The sequence below is a fragment of the Elephantulus edwardii genome, unplaced genomic scaffold (genome assembly GCF_000299155.1).
Source record: "Elephantulus edwardii isolate Elephantulus edwardi_28Jun2011 unplaced genomic scaffold, EleEdw1.0 scaffold00145, whole genome shotgun sequence".
NCBI classification, from domain to species: Eukaryota; Metazoa; Chordata; class Mammalia; order Macroscelidea; family Macroscelididae; genus Elephantulus; species Elephantulus edwardii.
Window position 1 is genome coordinate 3,166,624 of NW_006399895.1, and position 12,304 is coordinate 3,178,927.

At 43.7% G+C, this 12,304-nt stretch overlaps 1 pseudogene; it reads right to left on the reverse strand.

The window, feature by feature from the left end:
• LOC102863692 overlaps positions 1-12,304 on the reverse strand; it is a 189,472-nt pseudogene that overhangs the window by 105,001 nt on the left and 72,167 nt on the right.

The following is a 12,304-nucleotide window of genomic DNA, read 5'->3' on the forward strand; positions in this document are numbered from 1 at the left end:
AGATCTGACTGATACAGGAGGAAATTGACTTTTCTTCTCCAGCAGAGCATCTGGTGGATTTGAACCACACACTTCTGGGATTGCAGTGCAGCTTCTTGCCACCAGGCCACCAGAGCTCGCTGAGCTTGGGCTTTTCAACAGGAAAGGATGGGTAAGTGGGGATCAACACTAGGTTCTATGATACACTCTGCCGTCCTGTTGGTTTTCTTTCTACCTGGTGAGAGTACATATTGTTCTGAGACATAGCTTTTAGGTCCTGGTTCTGGCCTGCTCTTGCTGTCTGGTGCAAACAGTTAACAGATTTGACTGACAAATGAAAGATTTGGAAGCTCAAGTCCACCAAGGAGGCACTGGAAAATCTATCCTCATAACTGCCACCATCCTTAAGCCCAATGTTGCAGCTACTGTGTCAGTCCCTTTTATGGAGGTCGTCTTCTCCTTTGCTGACCCTCCTCTTTTATAAGCAGAATGTCATTCTCCAGGACTGACCTCTCCTGAGAACATGGCCCAAGTGCGTGAGAGGAAGTTTTGTCATCTTTGTCCCTAAGGAGCATTCTGGTTCCACTTCTTCCACAACAGATTGATTTTATTGTTGTTCTTTTGGCAATCTGTAGTAGAGTCCATACTCTTTGCCAACACCATAATCCCAAGGCATCAATTCTTAGGGTGTGCATTCTTGAATGACCTCAGTTTATCATTGTACTTTAAAAATAATTATTAAGAATAAAAAGGGGAAAAACCCCAATAATGCCTCATATGAATCTTCTATGGAGGAAGGGGTGTCAGGTGATGCTGGCACATGCCAAGACACTCTAAGTCTCACTGGAGAGTAAGACTGATTCTGAAGGGAGTGGCTATGTGGGTGCGTGGTGAGACTGTCAGGTGTGTTGGGTAGACTCTGGTGAAGGGTTATGTAAACTCTCTCCTGCTCTCTATTTCATAGCAGTGTGTGAAATAGAATTCCTGGACCGAGCTCGTAGGGACTAGGTATGAGGCAGGGTGGGACTTGAGACAAAGATCTAGGTTTAAATACTGCTTCACTGCAATGTTTGCTTTATGGTACCAACATTTAGTGAAATCAGCTGCTAACTAAGAGGTCGGAGTCCACTCACAGGCTCTTTAAAAATCAGGTCTGATGATTTATGTTGTGGGGGGAAATGTGAAAAGTCTCTGTAGCACAATTCTGCTCTGACATTCAAGGGGTGCCCATGAGCCAGATTCAACCGGATAGAAATTGGCTTGGTCCTTGCACCTTAGCGTATTTTCTTCATCTCTCTAAATCTCCATCTTCTAATAGCTTACCTGGAAGAAGACTGGTAGCTTGAGGGGCCTTCAGCAAAATGTCAGCTCCTGGCCTAGTCTAAAGGGAGGTGTGTTGTTAAACTAAAAGCATTGCCTCACAGGAGAAAAATGGCCAACTTCATCCCGGCCAATTCACAGTCTCTGAATTCTGCTGCAGGGTTAGAGATGAGTTGATTTCAACTCAACAACTAATGAAAGCTTCCTTAGAATCAATGATCGGCATTGTAAGATTTTACCCCATAAAGAAGTCATGCCTTTCTTTGTGCTTCCATCCACCATGTTGTTTACTTGACCATAAGATATATCTCAAGGACAAGAAAACAAAAATTCTCACCATTGGATCAACTATGGAAGAGTTTGAAACTGTCAAGGACTTTATCTTACTTGGATTCACAATCAATAGACTTGTTACCAGCAGTCAGAGGAGCTTAGGAGATGTTTTGCACTGGGGAAGTCCGCAGTCATGTACCTCTCCAAATTATTAAGGAGCAGTGATGTTAGTTTGAGGACTAAGGTGTGTGCTCAATTCAGGCCATAATATTTTTTTTCCTTTTTATTTTACTTGTTGTAAAACTAGCACATTGCCCCTCCTTCTCCAGCAGAGCATCAGGTGGATTTGAACCAAGACACCAGGACTCCCACCATGATCTTTTTCAATTACTTGCTATGCTGCTGAGAGCTGGACAATGAATAAGAATGACAGTAGAAGAATTGATGCTTTTGAGTTGTGGTGTTAGGAAGAGTACTGAATATCCCCTGGAGTGCCAAAAGAATAAACAAATACATCTTCAGAGTGTTCTTTGGAGGAAGGTAAGCTTTGTCTCACATATTTTGGGCATATTGCTAGAAGAGGCTATTCCTTGGAGAAGAACATCATGCTTGGGAAAGTGAACGGACGGTGAAGGAGAGGAAAACCTTTAACCAGATAGATTGACGCTGTGACTGCAGCAACGGGCTCAAGTATTGTAGGATAGCACAGGATAGGACAAGGTTCGGATCTGTTGTTCATAGGATTGCTATGAGTTATACTCGACTGGATGGAATGTAACAATCACCATTACCTTACTACCATTCTGTGTCTTATTCTATGGTCCTCTCTATTGTCAAGATGTCATTAGTCAAGTGACCACGGAAAAGAAATAGTCACATCACTTTCAAGGGCCTGCACAGGTCTAGTGCGGGAAGCACAGTTCATGCAAAGGGATCCAGAACTTTGGGGAGACATGAAGGACAGAGGCTGAGCGATGTTCTCAGCACACGCAGCTGAACAAGGGACAGCGCTTGGAGGTTGTCACCCAAAGAGGGCTGGGCCAGCATTCGGCCCAGGTATCCCACAACCACCCATAGCAGTCCCGCCTGTGCCAATTCCTAGCAGTGTGACTCCCGGACACTTAGTTCGTCAAACCTCCATTTCTTCCTCTCTTGGAGTGGGGAGGATGCTAAGGGGATGGCGAGCCCCAAAGGCGAAGTGTAAAAAGTAGTGGGCGCACAAGATCACTGTTGTCACAGTTTTTTGTTTTGTTTTTTTTTTTGCAAAGTCCTGCAGGTCTACGACCCCGGGCACGCGCATGCGCAAAGCCGCCGGCCAGGTGAGAGGAGGCGCTGTCTCGCACCTGGGTTTTAACCCTTCACCGTCAGGGGCAGGGCAGAGTGGATGCCAGGGCGGCGAGAGTCAGGGGTCAGCAGGACGGCTAGACCTGTCCCTGGCACCGAGGGGGCAGACGAGGCGTGGACCCAGGCGACACCAAGCCGGGGTCGCGCACGCCGCGCGGCGGGGAGGAAAGCGGAGCAGCGAGGGGGGGCGGGGGTGCCGGGGAGCGAAATCTCGCGAGATCGCGCAGCGGCGGCGGTGGCGGCGGCGGCAGCGGCGGCGGTAGCGGTGGCGGCGGTAGCAGCAGCAGCGGCCCGGGAGGTGAGGTGCGGACAGCGGCGATGGCCGCTGAGCGCTGAGGCCGGGGTGCGAACAGGGATCGAGGGGCTGGTCGGGAAGCAGGCGGGACCCGGGCAGCTCTCGTCCCTGGCGGCCGCCCTCGTCCGCCCGGCTGTGCAGCGGAGCCGCCCCGTGCGCGCTGTCCCGGACTCGCGCGGGGCGGGGCGGCCGGTGCCGCCCGGGCCGGTCCCCTCGGTGTCGGGCTGCGCTCTCGGGGCGATCGCGGGGCCCCGCCTCAGTGTCCCCCGACGGCAGGGCTAGCGCTAAGGAGATGGGGGCTGCTGGCCCTGGCCACCCCGCTTTTGCACCTTTGCCGTCACTTTGCTTGCACGATTTCACTTAAAGTGTGTTGCACAGAGAGGTCAAGCACTTTGCCCATAGTCACATTGCTGGGAAGTGGTGGGATTGGGATTCAAACCCTGGCAGACGGGTTCTGGAGCCCATGCCCCTTCTTTGCTTCCCATCCTGCTCCCCACCCCCACCCACTGGCTCCCAGGACTGGAGTTCTTGTCTTGGGGTCCTGTTCTTTCCCGGAGCTACAGAAAGTGTGGCAGGGAACCCTTAGAAGTTGCATGTGGCGTGTTATGTGAGTTTCATGCTGCTGAGTCTGCGGCTTTTGTAAATTCCCAGAGAGGTCTTAAATGTTTAAGTGTTGAAGAGTCATTGTTTCACCCTGTGCCTTAGCAGAGGTGGGGTTAGAGCACTCGTTGTACACGCTGGGAGAAGTCAGGTCTAGAGCAAATTAGGAGAGTCCCGGGCCCCATTTAAGTAAAAGAAACTTTGTATTGATTTGTGTTAAGCTTGGGGCTTCCTTCTTTAAAACCACAATTCCCAACCTTGTCAGAACCAAACCCCCCCAAGCTTTTGGAGCCTACGTTTGTAAAGCCAACTTAACATGTTGAAAGTGTATTTGTGAATCATTTAACCTACGCGTGCACTTCCATTGCGCTCTGGTGGCCTAGTGGTCAGGAATTGCACTTTCAAACCAAAGGTAGCCACTTTGAATCCATCAGCAGCACTGAGAGAGGAAGCAGGGCAGTCTCCTTCCATGTCATTTACAGCCTCAGAAAACCCGATGGAGGGTCAGCCATGAGTCACTTCCGTCAGCAGGGAGTTGGAATTGCTAGCCCAAACACAGCTCTGTTCTGGTGGTTCGAATCCACCAGCGACTTTGTGTGAGAAAGACGGTCAGCCTCTGCTCCACTCCCCCAGCCTTGCTGGCGTTAACTGAAAAGTGGGTGGTTTGAATCCACTAGTGTCGGGGGAGGGAGAAAGATAGGAAGTCTCCCCTGTTTATGGGTTTCTGAAAACTCTGGATTAAGTACTCACCTGATTGAAAGGACAATGAGAAAGACATGCAGTTAAGGAGCAGGGATGATGGTGTAGTGAGTACCACTGCCAGCTGAAAGGTAGCTGGTTCGAACCCACCAGCATCACAGGAGAAAGTTGAGCAGCCTCCTTCCATGTGATTTACAGCCTAAGGTGCTGAAATGTCAGCTGTGAGTCACTTTACAACTCCAGGTGATGAGCTTGAGAAACATAAGGAGTTTTCCCCAACAGGAACAGGAAAATGAAAGAGCAGGAAACAGAGGTGAGCTGGGGGCTGTACCTGATGTTGCAGTGATCCTAGTAAGATAATAATAAAAAAACCAAAGCCCAGATGTAAGTTCGAACACAGACTTGGTAACCTCTTAACTGAAGGATTGATAGTTTAAGCGACCAGATGCTCAGTGGAGAAAGAAGGACGTTCTTCCCCCGTAAACATTTATAGCCTCAGGAACGCGATTGATGGAGGGCTGCTGTTGACTTGATGGCAGTGGATAAGTTGAAGTTGGGGTATGTCAAGATGAATTAGAGATGATCTCAAACCACCCATAAATAATGCTACATAAGAACCCTAAAAATATCCACTCTCAGGATACCTTATGTTCATACTACATTATAGAGTATCTTTCTGTTGCACAAACTTTTTTAAAAAAAATTATTATTTTATTGTATGTGTACCATTAAATCAGATCTGACTGGTACAGGAAGAGACTGCCGCTCCTTCTCCAGGCAGAGCATCTGGTGGATTCGAGCTTCACACCTCTGGGATTGCAGCACAGCTTCTTGCCACTAGGCCCCCAGAGCTCCCTTCTGTTTCACAAACTTGAAGAGACTGCTGGATTCCACCATTTACCATCACTCACAATTCATAAACTGTTAACAAGATTGAACATTTTGAATTCGATGCATGTAGCTCCGTAGTTTGTATATGCTTAGTGTAATGACTGTAATTAAGAATGACTGTAATGTATGGTGTGGGTGGGTGGTCACTAATTTTCAGGGTTTTTTTCCCTGTTTACACGTATTATGAGTTATTGTTGTATACCGTGGAGTCGGATCCAGTCCATAGCTGATCCTCCAGCGGACTTTGAGAAGCAGTAGCAGGCATAGGAGGAGATTGCCCTTTTTTGCCCTGCAGAGCAGTTAGTAGATTTGGACCTCTTGCCTTTGTGTTGACAGGACAAGTCCTTTCCACTAGGAGCACTGGTGGCCTAGTGGCAAGAAGCTGTGCTGCAACCCCAAAGGCGCACGCTATGAATCCACCGCTGCTTTGCCGGAGCAGGGTGGGCAATCTCCTCCTGTGCAATTACTGCCTTGGAAAACCCACTGGAAAGTCAGCTGTGGGTCGGTTCTGACTCCGCAGGATACAACAACCACAACAGGCCACCAGAGCTCTCTTTTTATGATTTAGCTGCTGTTGATGTTAGTTGCTATTGAATTAAATTCCGCTCATAATGGCTTCATGTGAGCAGAGGAGATATTCAGAGAGATTCGAATATTCAGAGATATTAAGAGATACTCTGAGATACTCAGAGTTGTGACCTTTTGAAAACAGACCTTTGCCTGGTTGACTTTGAACAGCCAGCCTTCTGACTGGTCGCCTAGTACTTAACTATGTACACCACTCAAAGACTCCTCCCCCTAGCTATCTTATGCGTTGCTAGGGCTTTCCCCCGGGACTTGAAAAGATTTTTCAGTATTATCTTCCAAAATCAGTGAATAGCGGTCTTAATCTGGCTGAACATTGCAGTGTCCTCTTGGGATAGGGATGAATCTTCATTATGCAGATTAGTCCTGGACGCTGTGTAAAAAAGCTTGGCATTCTTGGCTCCCAAACCCAGAACACCAAGTGAACCCCTCAATCATTTTGATAGCTAAAATATCCCTTGAGGGATCGTACTAGCCATTTTGAGAACCACTTGACTCAACAAGCTCCATTATTCAGTCAATTACAGGAAAGGGGGCAGAATTTAATGGGTACTTATTCCCTTCCTCCCCCTTCTTTCTGGAGTGTGAGACTATAAAAAGGCAGACTCTTGTTTAGTGACATTTTTATTGGCTATTCTAGACTCTCAGCCAGGGAGGAAGGTTAGTACCCTGTCTGAAAACCTTGATGCGTTGTTGTTCAGTGGGAGTTCTTGTTAGAAATGTTGCCAAGTCAACACTCAAATCAATTAGCAATTTGGGGTTAGTCTGCAGTTGAAAAGCAATAGCAATGAGAATATTGAAAGCGTCTTGAGTTAAGTAAGATGCAAATCAGTGTAATTGCCTTTTAGGTAACCATTTTCCATAACTACTGTTGTTCGTAGTAGAGAATTTAGAAGATTATGCACAAAGACGAAAATGACATATGTCCTTCGAATGGGGATGATTTCTTAGAAGTTATCTTTTCATTTGAAACTTGACTGGTCCTGTGGCTTTGAAAAGGAAAATTAAGTTCCGCTTATACTATGATGTAGGTATAGTTTAAGATTAGAGATTTCTTAAACTCTTATTTAAATATAAAAAGGAAGTTCTTTTTATTTTTATTGAAGGAATAAACTTCTTATTGTAAGTTATTGATTGTTACTTGGCATTTTCTGAAGGATCTGTGGAAATAGGGTGCTCTGGTGGCTTAATGAGTGAGGTGTTCTGCCCACCCAAAGGTGGGTGGTTTGACTCCACCAGCAGCTCTGAAGAAGAAAGTTGGACAAAATTTACAACCTCTGAAAATTTGCTAGAGGGTAATCTGTGTTTGAGTCAGTTCTGAATTGATGACAGTGAGTTATTAGATGAAAATATGTAAGGGAAAAAAGCTGTTGTCACACTGAAGAATATCTTTATGTTGACCAGATACATCCATAATATACCAAATATTTTGGAGTTGGAAAGTTTTCCAAGTTGAGAATGGTTACTTTTTATGACTTGGATCAAGTAGTGTCATGTTTTCAAGGTAAAAGAAATTACCTTTTTTGGGATCATTTTATTATTTTGCATTCACTTTTGTAACAATCAGTTAATCATGTATCACTTAACCATCATATATATGTTCAGTTGAAACACTGTGTCCCGAAGTTTGGAGGTTGTGTGAAGGCTGTCATTTTATTTGACAGAACCTGGATGATAATCAGTTTCTAAGACTGTCTTTCAAGTTACCTTAAGTGTGAAGTACCTCGGAGCTGACCCTCTGTTTGGTATCCAGTGCTGTAAATTGCATGGGAAGGCATTGCCCATCTTTCTCCCGAGAAGCTGCTAAAGGATTCAAACCACCAAAACCCTACAGTGTACACCACCAGGGCTCCCTGATGTTTGTCTTAGTACAATCAGAAGCCAAACCCCATTGCTGGGGAGCTCTGGTGGCCTAGTGGCAAGAAGCTGCAACTATAACCCCAGAGGTGTACGGTTCGAATCCACCAGATGCTCTGCCAGGGAAGGAGGGGCAATCTCCTCCTGTACCAGTCAGATCTGATTTGACGGTACACGCACACTAAAATAATAAAAAAAAAAACACAAAAAACCCAAAAAAAACCCCATTGCTATTGCGTTGGCTCTGACTCACAGAATCCCTGCGTTGGTTTTCTGAGGCTCGACGTCTCTATGGGAGGAGACTGCCCATATTTCTCCTAAGTGGCTGGTGGATTCGAACTGCCACGCTTGCAGTTACCAGTCCGACCCATTATACACTATACCATCAGGGCTCCATAAAGGAACATTTTCAGATGCACTAAAGCATCTTTAGTATAATATATTAGTAATGATAATGTTTTGATGCACATTTGAAAAAGTAGCATCTATTTGTTATACTGAAATTTTGTATGTAGATGTAAAATTTTTTGTATCCTGGGCTTTTACTCAGGTTAAGATCAGGTGTATGGCTGTACATGCAAATTGTATAGATGCTGAAGCTTCCAGTTCTATAGGCATGAAGGTTACATTGCTGAATGGACAGAAATCCTTACCTTGAATAAAAATTCAATTCATTTACTATATTGTTAACTTTTAGATGCACATCCAAGATGGAAGGTATCTTAAAATTGACATGTGGTGAAATTGGCATGTTTTAAAACCAAAATAATAGTATATCTTAAAATTTATGACATCTTAGAGTTAGGGAAATAGTTTATTCATTAATTTTTCCACACATTGATTAATGTTTAGCTCCCAGACTCTTACCCAATGAATAACTTGCCCAATGAAGATAAGCCAGATTTGTCAATACTTAATCTGTACTTGGAAGATTCCTGTAGCGTCTCTCTCACCCCTTGCGTCGAACAAATGGAGAATCAGTGTTTATAAATATAAGAGCCATTTTTTGAAAATGTTTGGAAGGAAACAAACTGTTTCATGATTTTTTTCATGGTGAGCAGATGGTGTGGTTAATGTGTCTGAGGTAAAATTAATTAGTATAACCAGGCAGTTGTATGAATATGGTTTGGTTTTTAGTTTCATTCTGGAAGACTTATAAGTCCACCTACAAGTGGAAGTGTTCTCAGATGGTATATCCTTGCATTACATGTTTCCAATTCAGAGTTATTTTGGTAAGAAGTATATTTGAAAATGTATTTTCTTCTCAGCAAAGCGCGTGCTTTACATACGGGAACCACGTGACAATCTCTTGGCGAAGAGACCTGTGTCATCACCTTTTCAGGCTGGTATGGAGGAAGGTTTCTTAGGCACCTTAACATGAAGAAAGGTTCCTGTCTGCTTTCTTTTCCTGTGGGCTACAGCTTTATTCTTTTCCTGAGAGCTACAGCTTTGCATTTTCCAAGTGTGGTTCCCAAACTACCAGTGAGTGAGCTGCATCCTGGAGCTGATGTAGCGGAATGCCCAGTCCGTTGCCGTCCTCATAGTTTCTGCGGTACGTAAGCCCGCAGTTGCAGTCACTGTGCCTGTCCACCTCGTTGAAGGTCTCCTTCACTGGTCTGCTTTTCCAGGAGTGATGGACTTTTCCAGAGACTGGCCCCTTCTGATGACATGCTTCCATTGTCTGCTACTGAGTTGACTCCGGTTCATAGTGATCTTCTGTTTCCTGAGACTATAACTCTTTAAGGTGGGAGACTACTTGTCTTTGTTCTGTGGAGTGACTGGTGAATTTGAACCACTGACCTTTTGGTTAGCAACCCAGCATGTTTCCTGATACCAGGCTTACTACTCCCAAGGAGTGTTTCAGTAGCTGTGAGCATGAGAATTTGCATATCCATCAAGTCCCCAGGGGGCGTTGATATATCTGATCCTGGGGCCACATTTTGATCCTCTGGATTACATCATCCTTCCTATTGTACTTTTAATTCTTTACCTCTCTCAGTAGCTTTGTTATAGGATGTAATAATCACATGCTTTAGCTCATTTGAAGGGGAAAAATTCTTTTTTGAGAGGTGGTTGTTAATGTGCCATTGAGTTAGAACCAACTCTTAGATAGCTGGCCCTCCTGTAGTTTTTCAGAGACAGTAAATCTCGGGAGGAAATGGACCATCTTTTTCCTGAGGATCAGCTGGGGGATTTGAACCGTGTGCCTCTGAGCTGACTCCATGTGAGAAGACTGTTTCACTGTGCTTTCTAGGCTGTAAAATTTAAGGGAACAGATCTCCAAGTCTTTCTCCCTGAGGCTCTAGTTGGATTTGAACCACTAACCCTTTATCCTCATCATTTTGTGTATGTGCAGATATACCTGCATTCCCTACTGCGATTGCTGAGCCAGTGACAATTATAATTTATGACAATTATAAGTCAGTGGCAGTTATAATTTTTATAGTATTTGTCAAATGACAGTACTTCAGGATTGTACTATTTTTTATTCCCTTTTTTTTGGTACAGTGTATAAAGCAGTTTGTACAGTGTATAAGAGTACCTATATCATCTCAAAGGGAGCCCTGGTGGCCTGGCAGTAAGAAGCGCTGCTGTAATCCTGAAGGCACATTGTTCAAGTCCACCAGCTGCCCGTGGGAGAAAGATGGGCCATCTTCTCTCGTATGATTTACTGCCTCTGAAAACCCACTGGAGGGTCAGTTGCATGTTGGTTCTGGCCCTTTCTAGGTTTGTTTTTCTTTTTGTATTGATTTTTTTTTCCTTACCAGTTTCTAGCAAGTTATACATTTTGAGAGATTAGCCCGTTGTGATGAGTTAAATTTCCCCCAGTTTGCTGCTTTCTTTGTTTTAATTTAATGTGCTTTGCCACATGTTGTTTTTGTGTGCTGTTGAGTTGGCACCAATGCATAGCTGACCCTCCAGCAGGTTTTCAGAGTAAATTGCACAGGAGGAAATTGCCTGTCTTTTTCCTGCGGAGCAGCGGGAGGATTTGAACAGCATGTTATGTGCTGTTGAGTTGCTTGCGACCCTATGTACAACAGTCCTGAACCTCACTGAGTATTTATTTGTTTTACGTTCATTTTCCCATTCCTCATTGCCTTTGCATCAGAACTGACTCATTGTTGACCTTGCTGGGATCCCTGGGCTGTGTGTAGCTAGGTGAGAGATTGCTCAGCTTTCTCCCTCAAGTGGCTAGTGTACTCAGACCCCCAGAGAGGCTGATGCTGGGCTGTGTCACCAGAGCTCCCGTATGTTTCTTCTCTGTCATTGCCATCAAGTCAAAACGGATTCTAAGCTGATCCTCCAGTGGGCTTCGTCCTTACATTTTCCACAGTCAAAATACTAATCATAGTTAGTGTCTGAATTTTGAGTCAGGTTAGAAAAACCATCAGTGTATTTAGAACTTATCCCTCCTAATTTTTTTTTTTTTTTTACTTTATGGTTTAACTTTTATGCTTAATTCTATGATCCATTTAGAATTTATTCTGGTCCTCAGGGTGATAGAGCCAATTTATCTTTTTCCATATGGCTATTAGTTGCCTTTACAAAGCCCGTCTTTGAATATACATTTATTGTTCAAGTAATTCCCGACCTACAACCATTTGCAGTCCAGTGACTCTATCCTTGGTCAGTCCTGACAAACATTCACTTAAAATTTTTTTCTTTTAATTTCAGTGAAAGTTGTCAAGGAAATTGGTTTTTTCATTCATTCATAAATACTTTCTATTTCTACCTCCCATTCAATGTCAAATGCCTACCTTGTTCCGGATTGTTAAATGCCATACTACTTCACATTTTTCTTATTATTGCTACCGTTTATTATCAATGCCTATAAATCCAGCAGTACTTTGAACAAATATTCATAAAATTGAACATCTACAAGGGAATCTAAAAATTATAACATCAGCAAATTCTCTTGCAGCATGTTATGAATGATAAGATATATCATCAAACAACAGGATGGCCATGCACGTTTGTTACAGCTTTAATACGTGATGAAGTCAAGGACCACCTTTTCTGAACTTCACTGTATATTGGAGTCCATCTGTGTGCTTTCTGTTCAGTTTCCTAAGTCTTTCTAGTCATTCATATGCCAGTACCCATTATTTGTTTTAGATGCTGTTTTAATATCCTTTAAGACTAACGTCTTGTTTTTCTTAATTCTTTTTGGCAATTCTTGTTTGTTTCTTTTTCCATCCGAACTTAAGAATCACTTTGTTTAGTTACAGAAACAAAAATTTTAAAAATAGGATCATGTTAATTTTATAGATTAGAGAGAATTGATAATCTTTCTGATGTTGATTATGCCTCGGCAAGAACATTGTGTATCCTTTAATTTGTTTGCTTTAATGCCCGAGTTCTTCTGGAATGTTAAATAATATCAGATACAAAAAAAAAATCAGATACGTTTTTTTTCTATTTTTGTTGTCAAATTTGTTCTTATGTATTTTATCTTACTTT